General features: G+C 41.3%; 1 pseudogene; it reads right to left on the bottom strand.

Moving 5' to 3' along the window:
* Positions 1 to 12,939, bottom strand: part of LOC122906804 — an 80,519-nt pseudogene extending 67,580 nt beyond the window's left edge.
* Between the last annotated feature and the right edge of the window lie 467 nt (positions 12,940 to 13,406).

Below are 13,406 nucleotides of genomic sequence, written 5' to 3'. Positions count from 1 at the left end.
TACAGGAGCCAAGTCTTTTTTTTTTGCCTAGCCTCAGTTTTTGGCTAATGCCTATAACAGAACAGGTGTTCAAGAAATGGTTGTTATTAGTATGTTGGTGTATTTGCTACTATTCCACGTCTAAGCTCTACTCATACTGCAAACTTCTTGAGGGCCTGTTTCCTATGAAAGGAAGATTCTGTAAGATTCTGTTCTGTAAGATTCTAAGGTAAGCCAGTGAATGCTAAGCACAGATTATGTACTGTCACAGGGTAGGAACATGGAATTTTTTTAGCCAGGTACAGTTTCAGAAGTTAGGCAGGCCAACCCTCTCACTCCACAAATGAAGAATCCGAGGAAGGTTACAGGTCTTCCCAAGGTCACACTGTTAGTAGCAGTTTAGAGTAGAAGACCTGAGAAATATAAAGTGCCTGAGACATCAAACCCCTTCCTTCTACATTCGGATCTCGTCTTTACACATGCTGCTTGCTAAGGGCTTGAAGTCTTTATCAAAGTCAATCAAATTCTGCTTAAGGAAAGCAGTATGAACCAATATGGTTCATAAACACCTGGCTTAAAATTAACAGACGTAAGCAGAAAATAAGACTGTAAAGTACCCTAGCTCTTCCCTAATATTACAAATCTCTTAAGTTATAATTAGTCACTCTCCAGCAAACTGAGCATAAATGGTTAATACTCAATGCTAGCCACATAAGATACAAACATCTGAAAAAGAGTCTAAGTAGCGGGCACCTGGGTGGCTCAGTGGGTTAATGCCTCTGCCTTCGGCTCAGGTCATGATCCCGGAGTCCTGGGATCGAGCCCCGAATTGGGCTCTCTGCTCAGCAGGGAGCCTTCTTCCCTTCCTTCTCTCTCTGCCTGCCTCTCTGCCTACTTGTGATCTCTGTCTGTCAAATAAATAAATAAAATCTTAAAAAAAAAAGTCTAAGTAGCAATCTATAGATCTCATGTAAATAGATTTTATTTATGAAATTTACATTAATGGCTATATAAACAATTTCCATTATAATTTTCCATTCCAATCTTTGTAATTAATATAATAAAATCAGTCAAAACTATAGTAGAGATTACAACCTAAAGAAGCATGCTCTAGCCTATAAACATAGATAATATACTGATTACAATAAAGTACTCTGGATAAATTTAAGTTAAGACCATTCATCCAAAGTAACAGAGAAGTAAAAACTATAATGATCCATACTTCCGGGTAAACAACAGAAAGCCAAGCCTTGTAAGTGGAAGTTCTTTACTCCAGAGCTGTCAGCTGAGTTCAGAGTATTTTTCACTTTGAGTTTTTTTGTTTTTGTGTTTTGTTTTGTTTTTTTAAGATTTTATTTATTTGACAGAGATCACTAGTAGGCCGGGGGTGGGGTGAGCGGGGAGCAAGCTCCCTGCCAAGCAGAGAACCTGATGTGGGGCTCGATCATAGGACCCTGGGATCATGACCGGAGCCAAAGGCAGAGGCTTTACCCCACTGAGCCACCCAGCAGGCACTTTTTGTTTTGTTTTTAAAGATTTATTTATGGGGCACCTGGGTGGCTCAGTCAGTTAAGCCTCTGCCTTCAGCTCAGGTCATAATCCCAGGGTCCTAAGATCGATCTCTGCATCTGTTTCCTTTCTTGGTGGGGAGTCTGCTTCCCCTCCTCTGCCCTTCCTCCCATTTGTGCTCTCTCTGTCTCTCAAATAAAATAAATTTTAAAAAAGATGTTATTTATTTATTTTAGAGAGAGAGAGAGTGAGCACAGTGGGGAGGGGCAGATGGAGAGAGAGTCTGCAGCAGACTCCACACTGAGCCGAGCACCCAACACAGAGCTTGACCTCACGACCCTGAGCCAAAACCAAGAGCCAGACACTCAACCCATGCAGGCACCCCTCGCTTTTTGCTTTTTTAAAAAATAAAGTCAACTACAAACCATAAGAGATGCTCAACTACAGGAAAGAAACTGAGGGTTGCTGGAGGGGAGCTATGAGGGGATGGGGTAACGGGTGATAGACATTAAGGAGGACACCTGATCTAATCCTGAGCACTGGGTGTTATATGCAACAGATGAATCACTAAACTCTACCTCTGACACTAACAATACACTCAATGTTACAATACACCTCTGACACTAACAATACACTCAATGTTAATTCACTGATTTTAAGTTAAAAAAAATAATAAAATCAACTCATTAATTCTAGTGAACAATCAAACATGTGATTAATGGAGGGCATTGGTTTACTGTATCACTAGGACAGCCAACAAGTGCTTAGCAAAAGCCTATCATATATGCAAGGTGCTGAAGAATATACAAGTCAAACAAGGAAATAAGTCACAATCATAAATAATTACAAAAGAAGGCAGAGATGATTAATGGCAAGAGAAGGGGGGAAGATAACAGGTTTAAATAGCCTGTAAATGCAAAGCACATCACTTTTTTAACACAATGGAACACCACTGAACTCACCTTTAATTGACTTGACATCTGAGGTTTTCTCTTGTTCTTTGCCTTTCACTGGAAGATAAAAAAGCATCATGACCAACTTCTACAGTCAAAAAGATCCCATCTGTACGATGTAAAAATTAGACAAGCTTTGTTCTAACAGATGAATATTCACAGCTGTACAACAATGGAATAACACCTTGGAGGGGGAGAGGGCGAGACAGTTGTCAGGGGAAAGGAAGTGACCCTTGAACATCGTTCAGTCAAGAGCACTGAGCATGCTAATGGAGAGACAATGTCAGAATACCTGGGTTCAAATCTAGCTTGCAACTTATTACACAGCCCTCTGACCATGGACCAGTTACTTTACTTCTCTGGGTCTCAATTTCCTTGATTTATAACTTTAGAACAGTAATAACAACATCTACCTTAGAGGGTTATGAGTGAAAAAAAAATTAAAAAGAGCCCAGAAGAGTACGAGGTACAAGGTTAATTTAGGATGTTAACTAATATTATTAAAATGTGCCACTGGATGCGTCTTCAAGAAAAAGAGTTCTTTGTGTATCGTATCTTACTTTTTGTGTATTCCTCTCATAGCAGCAAATAAAAACATTCTAAACTTATAGTCTAAATATCTAATACTCAAGGCTTAACAACTTCTCTTAAAGTGCTACACAGTCTCTTCTCCATTATACAAAACAGTAGAAATTCTACTGCAAATATGCTAACAATGTAATATCCAAGAAAGGAAGGTACATGGCAGCTTAAGCAAAGCGTGAACTCCTACAGGATCTGACATAAGACTATTTTTAACCTTCCTTACTTTTCTTGTATTTTTTTCCAACATTAAATTTTCTTTAACCCCACCATGAAAAGCCTATCAAAATAAAAAATCCCAACATGTGCTCTTCAACAGTCAACACTGAAAGGCTAGTAGCAGGAAATAACAAGCTCTCAAAGTATCAGATAAATTAATCCATCAACAAGTATGTGAGTGCCTCGTATGTGCTAGACATTGTCCTGGCTCAGGAAGGAACAGTCCTGTCTTCAAGAAGTCTACATACAAGAATGTGGAGACAAACATGAACAAAAATTATCATTTCAGGTACTGATCACTGCTGTTGGAAAGAAAAAAAAATAATAAGGTAATGTAGTAGAAGCAACTGGGTTGCATCTGCAAACTGACTGCTTCTCCTACTTGAAACATGAACTTGTCTGGACTTCCAAGGCACTCGACTCCCTGGTTTCCAGCTGCTCCTTCTCAGTTTATTGCCTGGTCAACTTCTACCTACTGAGAGTTTCTCAGAGAAAGTTGGGCACCTTTTCTTTTCACTACGTACACATGTGTATTTCCTGGCTGAGCTTACCCATTCTGAAGGCTTTCAATACCACAGACAAGCTATGAATCCTGAATTTCTATTTCTAGTCTAAAACCTTCCTGACCTTAAAATTCATTTTGTTAACCATCTACCCATCCTCTTCCAGAATTACACTCATCCAAAATGAAACATACCATCTCTTCCCAAACCTGGTTTACTTCACTTTTCATTTTTCTCATGAATGACAGACACTCCCACCCCAGTTTCTCAGGCCAAAAATCTTGGAGTCATTCTTAACATGTCTCTCCTTTACTTCCCACACTCAAAACACTTCTAAGACCAACGGATTTTAACCACTAAAACATACCTCCACATTTCCACTTTTGTCACCTTCAATACATTCTCATCAATCAGATCTCGTCAATACTTGAAACAGACAAGTACACACACAATCCAACAATAACCACATTATTAGTGTTTTGCCTTACTTCCCTTTTCCCCCCAAATATTATATAAAGGGTCCTATGACTCACTACCTGATCCCACGACTCTTCCCTTCCCAGAGATAAATACTGCCCTAAATTGGATGTGTTTTCTACCATTTATGTTTTTAGACTATTACTACCTGAGTGTAAAACATGCAGTTATTCTATAGATCTTTAAAAATGAAATGAATAGTATTCTTCTACACATATCTGAAACTTGTATTCATCCCATAATTTGACTTGTCTATACTGATGCATTCATGTAGCTCTAGTACTTTCATTTTAGCTGCTGAATTTCTAAAATACACCTTTATTGATTCATTTTAGTACATGTCTTCCTATGTAGTCTATATGTAAGAATTTCTCTAGGAGGGGTGCCTGGGTAGCTCAGATAGTTGAGCATCCGCCTTCAGCTCAGGTCATGATCTTCAGGTCCTGGGATCAAGCCCCACATCAGACTCCCAGCTCAGCCATGAGTCTGCCTCTCCTTCTCCCTCTGCCCCTCTCCCTGCTTGTGCGCTCTCTCTCTCGCTCTCTCTCAAATAAATAAATATAATCTTTAAAAAAAAAAACTTCTCTAGGATAAAACACTATAAGTGGAATTAATAGGTAACCAGTGATGGGCAGTTTTAATGAAAGTGGCCATTTAATTAATATTTTTCAATGGTATTTGATGGTACTTTTAATTCATTTTCTTGAGTTCCTCTGAGGAAATATCCTTTTGTATTTATTGGGTATTTAGGTATCTTCTTTTATGGGCTGGCTACTCGATTCCTTTGTCCTTTACTGATTTGCAGAAATTCCACTCATATTCTGGATGTTAATCCTTGGTGTTGCAAATACCTTATGTGTATTTTATTGTATGGAAGCTTTAAATTTTAATGTAGCCAAATTTACATTATGTGGATTGTATTTTCCTATGTCTTAAAGATATCCTTTCCTAGCCCAGGATCAGATTTTTTTTTCCCTCTGTATTTTCTTCCATATGATTTCAAATGTTGCTTTTTAAAATTCTGGGCTCTTATCTACCTGTATTTATTTGTTTATCAGATATTGGGAAACTACAGCTCATGGGCCAAATCAAGCCCACCTTCAATTTTTTATAAATAAAGTTTTAGTTTAACACAGCCATGTCCATTTGTTAACATATAATCTATGGCTACAAGGACACCATCTTGTCTTGTACAGAAAATTAACTGACCCCTGATGTATATGATACGACATAGAAAAATCCTAATTATTTTTCTGCCAGAGGGACAGCAAACATCACTTACTGATTAGTCCAACCTTTCTCAACTAAACAGGAACTCTTTATATACCAAGTTCTCATACACACATGGGTTTGTTCCTGGGCATTTAATTTCAGTCTTAATTACTTAACCATATAATCAGCCTTTGACAGGGCCAAGTCCTCTACCTTATTCTCTTACAAAACTACCTGCTCTATTAATTATAGTGTCAACTTGTCCTGATCCTAAAACCCCTACAGGAATTTTTAAAGTAGCACTGACTGAATGATTAATGTGGGGGAGAGTTCACATCTTTCTAGGATTGAGTCTTTCTATCCATGAACATAGTATACCTCTCCATTTATCTGGGTCTTCTTCCATGTCAAATTAGGTTTTGTAAACTCTATAATGATTTTAGTTTTGTTTTTACTGGCATATAGTGGTAAAACTGAGTTTTAAATAATCCCATATAAACACATATATTTTTAAAACCCAGCTGAACTCTTTTAACTTTTATGAGTTCTAAAAGTATGAGTGTAGATCTTCTTCAGTTTTTTTATATATGCAATTATGTTATCTGGGACTGACCATTCCTTTGTCTCCTTTCCATTCCAAAACTTAAAATTTCCCTACTTTTTGTTTTGTGCTATTGTGAAGACTATATTAGCTTTCTTTTTGTGTAATATCCCTGATATATTTTCCCATCTTTTTACTTTTAACCTTCTTATGATCCTTTTTATACTAAATGGCATACAGGAGGAATCTAGTCTTTTCACTGGGACAGCCCATTTCTGTTTATTGTGATTACTGCTCTAGATGTCTGAAGAAGATCATTCTTAAAACTGTGTAAATTTGGGGCGCCTGGGTGGCTCAGTGGGTTAAAGCCCCTGCCTTCAGCTCAGGTCATGATCCCAGGGTCCTGGGATCGAGCCCTGCATCGGGCTCTCTGCTGAACAGGGAGCCTGCTTCCTCCTCTCTCTCTCTGCCTACTTGTGATCTGTCTGTCAAATAAATAAATAAAATCTTTAAAAAAACTGTGTAAATTTGTTGATTTCTCCTGGTAATTCTGTATATTTTGCTTTATGTATTTTGAGACTGATATTAGGTGCAAAGCAGTTCAGAGTTTTATCTTCCTACTACCGTTTTCATTTTATCATAATGTAGTCACCTTTTTATCCCTGATAATGTTTTGTTGTTTCAAGTATGTCATCTGCCACATAGCTTTCTTCTGGTTGACATTTGTCTACTATATCCTGCCATACAGTTATTTTCAATTTCTCTATGCTTATGTCTTAGTTGTGTTCCCAGTAGTTTATTGCTGGATTTTGGTTTATTATCCAGCCTAACTTTTTGTCTTTTAGCCATACAGTCTTTACATTTATTGTGACTGCTGATTTAGGTTTATTTCAACTACATTATTCTATATTGCTAACTATACTTTTTCTTGTTTCTTTATTTCCTTGTATTATGAAACATCTAAAACAAAGACAATACTAGAATTTAATCTGAGTAATACTCAGGTTTGTCAAATCTTAAGATTATGCTACATTTGCTTCTAAAAATTTTTCAAAAGAAGACATGCATGTGAAAATTAATTCTCTCCCTGATTGGATTTCCCCTTCTCCCCAGGGAGATAATTTCATAAAATAGATTATTGTCTCCACCTACAGTTTTACTCTTTAACATATTTCTGCATCTGTAAACAACATATAGCTTTGATTGAAGGTTTTTAAACATTATATAAGTAGTCCTACCAACTGCCATTCCCAACGGCAGGATACCCTAACCAAATCTTGGTAGAGTCAAGCTTTAATCCCATCCTTCAGGAGTTCTCAAGAACTTTACTGCCTCAAGTAACACCTCTCTCTTCTGTATCATTTTCTCCCTCTCTACCAGATCATTTCTATCGCCATACAAACATGTTCTAGCACCTTTTATCTTAAAAAAAAGAAAAAAAATCACTTAACCCAAGAGCCCCTTTTAGTTCCTTTTCACTGCAGTTTCTTGAAAAGGGTGTTTTTACTCTTGCTACTTTTCCACACTTCACCTTCTCCCTCCAACCCATTCCACTGATACTGATACCTCTCTCAAAAGTCATCAATTACTCCCACATTATCAAACTAGGTAGTTATTTCATCTTGATCCTGCAAGTGACATTCAACACAACACACCCTTCTTTTTTAAACACTATCTTCTCTTAGCTTCCATGATATCACACTCCTTTATAACTGGTATTTTTTTTTAAGGTATATCTTTCACCACGCATTTACCTTTTTTTTAAAAGATTTTATTTATTTATTTGACAGAGATCACAAGTAGGCACAGAGGCAGGCAGAGATAGAGGAGGAAGCAGGCTCCCCGCTGAACAGAGAGCCTGACGCAGGGCTCGACCCCAAGACCCTGGGATCATGACCTGAGCCGAAGGCAGAAGCTTTAACCCACTGAGCCACCCAGGTGCCCCTGGTATTTTATTTTTGATTCCCCTTTGCCAATGGCTCATGTTCCTCTATTTAACTTTTTAAAAAAGTTTTTTGTAAAGATTTATTCTTTTGAGAGAGAGACACACAGACAGACAGAGTACAAGCAGGGGGAGAAGAAGAGGGAGAAGCAGACCTCTGTAGAACCGGAAGTGACATGGGGCTCAATCCCTGGACCTGGAGATCCTGATCTGAGCTAAAGGCAGCTAAAGGCCACCCATCTGAGCCATCCGGGTGCCCCTCAATTTAACTTCTAAAAGCTGGCTTAACTCTAGAACTTTCACCAAGGCTCTGTTCTTGTGTACAGTATGGCAGGAAGTGCTACCTGGCCACAGAACTCATTTTCCTCTTTCTAGCAAGAGGACTATAGCCTATTAGCTAGCTACTAGCTGGCTAGTTACTCTACATTTCCCAGAAGCTTTTGCAGTTATCTATGACCATATGACTAACTTCTCACCAAAAGAATATGAATAGAAATAATTTTGTGTCACTTTCCTGCCAAAGCTTCTCTTTCCTCCTTACCATGGATCAGGGGACTGAGGACAGACAGAAGAGGCTATGACCCAGCTTTGACAACAGACCACACCCCAAGGGAAAGAGGTGTAACAATATGGGAGGAAAGATCCCTGAATGACTGTGAAGCAAAGCCACCCAATAAACTTGGACTGTTAAATTCAAGAGAGTAATAAAAAAAAAATCTATCTTTTTTGAACCATTACACTTCAGTGTACCTTTGTTATAATAGCCTTAGCCTTTCAACATAACTAATCCTCACATTTTATGTATTCTCTAGGCGATCTCATTTAGTCCCATGTCATTAATCATCAGTTATGCAAAATGGTTTTTTTTGAAGATTTTATTTATGTATTTAACACAGAGAGAGAGCACACAAGCAGGGGGAGTGGCAGGCAGAGGAAGAGGGAGAACCAGGCTCCCTGCTGAGCATAATGCAGGGGCTCGATCTCAGGATCCTGGGATCATGACCCGAGCTGAAGGCAGTGGCTTATCCGACTGGGCCACCCAGGTACCCCTGCAAAAGATTTCTAAAGCCAGAACCGTATCTCAAGTTCTGACCTCTTCCTAGAACTACAGATTCATACATCCCACTGCTACCTTGACATATCCACATGGATGTCTGTTACACAAAGTCATAATTGCCAAAAACAGTTCTTAATTCTTCCTGCCCCATGCTGTAAGTCCAAAACTTTCCCAGTTTTTCTTCACTCCAATCACTTGTTCAAGTTATGCTATTTCTGTCTCCAAAGCATATCCTATACCCCCTAAGTTCCAGCCTTCTTCAGGTTCCTTAAACGCACTCAGCTATTGCTGCCTTCAGACATTTGTACTTCTAGTTCTCTCTGGTTAGAATGCAGTTCCTTTGATCTTTTGTGAGGCTGGCTCTCTCCCTTCACTCAGATCTTAAACTAAATACCATCTTCTCAGACAAGCCTTCCTTTATTATCTGAACAAAGACTGCTGTCCTGTGATCTACTCCCACATCAGTTTAAATTCCCTGTTCAGCACTTTTTACTAGCAGATATTTTTTGTTTTTATTCATTTATTCAACAAGTATTTACCAAATTCCTAACTATGCCCAGGAACTGACCTATACATGGGGATACAGCTGTGAACAAAATCAGCTTCCATCTTAATAAAATACATAGAAAAGTAGAGGGTGATAAATGCTGTGGAGAAAGTAGGTAAGATAGGAGTGCAAGGGCTGGGGACTGCAATGTTAAAAGTAGGATGGACAGACAAAGCCTCACCAAGATGTCAAGGAGATGAGAGAACACAATAGTGGGTACCTGTGGGAAGAGGTTTCTAGGCAGAGGGGAAAAAAAATTAAGTGCAAAGGCCCTGAGGCAGGAACGTATTTGACAACAAAGAGGCCAATATAAAAAGAACAGTGAAAAGGAAACAGAAAACAGGAAAAGGTGAGCAGGAGATGAACACAGAGAAGAAATGGGAACAAGATTAAAGGGGGCCGTGTACAGAAAGCTACTGAAGAAATTTGAAGAGATAGGGGTCAAGGTTGGAAGAAGGGAAACCAAACTGAAGCCTACAGCAAAATAACTCTGCTTTCTCTATTTCCTTTCTGCCTTTGAAGATTTTATTTATTTGAGAGAGCAGGCAAGTGAGCAAGCAAGTGCTGACAGGGGATGGGGGATGGGGAGGTGGGGGTGGGAAGCAGAAAGAAAGGGACAGAGAGAATCCCAAGTAGGCTCCCTGCTCAGCTAGGGACTCAACACAGGCCTCCATCTCACGACCCTGAGATCATGATGTGAGTCCAAATCAAGAGTCAGACGCTCAACCAACTGAGCCACCCTGGCACCCATTTTCTCTACTTTCATAAAACCAGCTTCCTCTTAACTTTTAAGCTGAGATTTGAGTGACATCCTCTCAGAGGACTTAACTGTCCAATCTACAGGGATGACCACCTAGACCAGGGAGTTAATAGTCAGGGATGGTGAGAAGATGCTGAATTTGGTTACGTTCTGGGGTAGACTTAGCAGATTTGCTTATGTAGATACAGGAGAGAAAGAAAGGTTCAAGAAGGTACTAAAGTTTTAGACTGAGCAAGTAAAAGAACAGAAATGCAATTTACTGAGGTGACAAAAAATCTGGAGTTAAATTTTGGTACAGTAACTCAAAGAGCCAGCCATCTGTCAGCCTATTATTTCTATTAACAGATATACTGTATCTATTAGGTAGAGGTATAAAGTGGACCAACAGTTGGATATACCATTCTTAACTCGGGAGAGAATTCAAGCTGGAGATGTAAATTCAGGAGTCGTCTGCATATAGGTGGTATTTAAAAATGGTATTTCAAGACTGGATGGGATCCCTAAACAGAAGCATCTAGCTTCTACTCTTGCCACATTCAGCCTGCAAAAAGCAACTACCATGATCTTTTTATAACATAATATCAAATCACTCCTCTTTAAAAATTCTAAGGGGTGCCTGGGTAGCTCAGTGGGTTAAGTGTCTGACTCCGGATTTCAGCTCAGGTCACCATCTCAGGGTCATGAGATCCAGCCCCGAAGTAGCGCCACACTGAGCATGTAGCCTACTTAAGATTCTCTCCCTCTCCCCTATCCCTCTCGCGCTCTCTCTCTTTCAAAAATAAGAATAATAATAAATTGAAATAATGTCTCTGCATTTGAAATAAAACCCAACTATGGCCTACAAAGCTCTGAATCTTGTCTACCGCTCCAAGCCCAAATCACAGTGGCCTTCCTTCCTTTCTTGAAGGACACCAAACTCTTTCTTGACTCACAACCTTTGGACATGCTCTTCCCTAGCCTCTCGTACCTCCTACTGAGCCCTTGGCTCTAAGTTCCAAGGTCACCTGCTGAGGCCCCTCTCTAACATCAAACCAAAATATGCTTCTCCTCTCACCTCATCTCTGTCATGTTATCAATTTGTAAATACACACAGGTATTAAAAGAGAAATGTATTGTCTGTCGGCCCCAGCAGACAAGAAGGTACATAGGTGCAGGGACATTTTCTTGTTCAGTGCTTAATAATGAGGGCCTAACACAGTGCCTGCCAAGCAGCAGACATTCAAAAGTATTTGTCGGACAGAGACAACAGTCTATTATGTAACATGCAATCTGCCTCATTATACACAGAATGCTTTCTTTCCCCCTTAAAAAAAAAACCACTTCAACACTGTCAAACAAATTAGAGCGATAAACTACACCAAGGTACATTATCAACAAAGCTTCCTTGTACCATTTTACAGGTTTCCTTCATTCAGCAGAGCTTTCATTCATTCCTCACAGTACCATTCACTCACCATGACATCAGTTACTAAAACTCTGCACGTACTTAAAAAGAATTCTTGAATTCATATCTGAATGGGGCCTTTAGGAACCACCTAATTCTTGGTTGAGAGAGGAGAAAAAAGTGGGTTAACACTTTTTTTTTATCCCAGGTGACAGTCAGTAGCAGAGCAGTCATGTGAACCCAAGCCTCTGATAAGGTTTAGTGGTTTTTTTTGTTTCCCCCCTCTGATACCTTTTCTCTTAAATAACAAAACTTAAAGAACCACTATCACCCAAAAAGACCTACACTTGTTCATTCTGGATATATACTTTAAATGCAACACAACAACTTTATCCAGGATCAAAACTAAACTGCCTCTGCTTAAAAACTGGGCAACTATTAAAATTGAAAATCGGAAATTTCGTTTACAAAGTGAGCGTTCCAACAGTTAAGTTGACTTGCTAAGTCATCAAAAGAAATAGTCTTCATTAGGGAACTTTCAGCAATAAGTAATGTTATTTAGGAACTGCAGGATCCCCCACCCCACCCCCAAAAAAAGGGGAAACTAGAAAATAGCACCAGTTGAAGAAAAGAGCTTTTTCACATGTTGCTTTTAGATAGAAAACCCTCAGTATTCTGAAAAGTCAGAGACTTCCGTAACAAGGTACTAAAGGAATTTCCTTCTTCTGGATCCACCGTTTATAGACACACAGCACACAAACGCGAAAACTGGGTTTGCGCAAACAGGCATTAACTTGTACGGGCTCTGGCAAACACTTTGGGACCAGCGAGATAATTCCCCTCTGACCTCGCGCGAGGAGGCCACCTTCTCCCTCCCTGCAGAGTCCGGGAGCAAAGCAAGGCACGCAGGGGGCGTCTGCGCGGAGGCCGAGGGCCTCGCCACCACCCGGGAGGAAAGCCCGTGCAGGCCCACCTACCCCACCGCGCCCCTGAAGCCCGGCCTGGCTCCCAGCCGGAGCCCCCTCTGCTACCTTTCCGCCGGAAGAAGGACATGGCGGGGCCCGGGTCGGGGCGGAGGGCGCGGGGTGACTGTCGCGGGGAGGGCCCGGCTCCCCTCATTCAGCAACCGGCCCGGACTTCCGGGTCCGCAGCGGCCGCCGCACTAGCCTGAAAAGAGACCCTTCTTCCGGGTGTGGGCCCCACCGCCTCCTCGAGAAGACCAGGCAGCTCCTGCCGTCATATTATCAACAAGCCGCCCGCCCGGAGTTCCGGTCCTTCCCCGCGCGAGGCTTCACGGGAGGCCGACCCGCCGGCCCCGCCCCCCATCCCCGCCTCCTCTCGTGGGTGCCGGGGCACGCGGCCAGCCCGCCCAAGTGATCCTGCGCGCGTGGGGCCTGTGCCCTTTCCCAGGTCCGGCGTCGCTGCCAGGGTTGGAGAGATGCCGATCCGGTTCCCGCAAAACTGACCCTCCCGGAGCCGGAGTCTTCTCCACTCCCCGCTGTCGCCGGACCCTGGAGTGGATGGCGCGGTGCCTCAGGTCTGGGGGCGTCCGGCCGTGGGCACTCAGAGCGTGCCCTTGTACACAAGGCGAGGCCAGCACTGCTGCGCTCCCCCTTAGCCCTCCTGTTTCTCGGTTCCAGTGAGGCTGAAAGGCACAGGCCGACTACAGCAGCTTCACCCTGCACCTGCAGCCCGTGCTTGCCCAGGCGAGCAGACCAAACACACACCCCCAGTCGCGCGG

Source organism: Neovison vison, chromosome 5, assembly GCF_020171115.1.
Source record: "Neovison vison isolate M4711 chromosome 5, ASM_NN_V1, whole genome shotgun sequence".
Classification (NCBI taxonomy): Eukaryota; Metazoa; Chordata; class Mammalia; order Carnivora; family Mustelidae; genus Neogale; species Neogale vison.
This window is presented reverse-complemented; position numbering and strand designations above follow the sequence as displayed.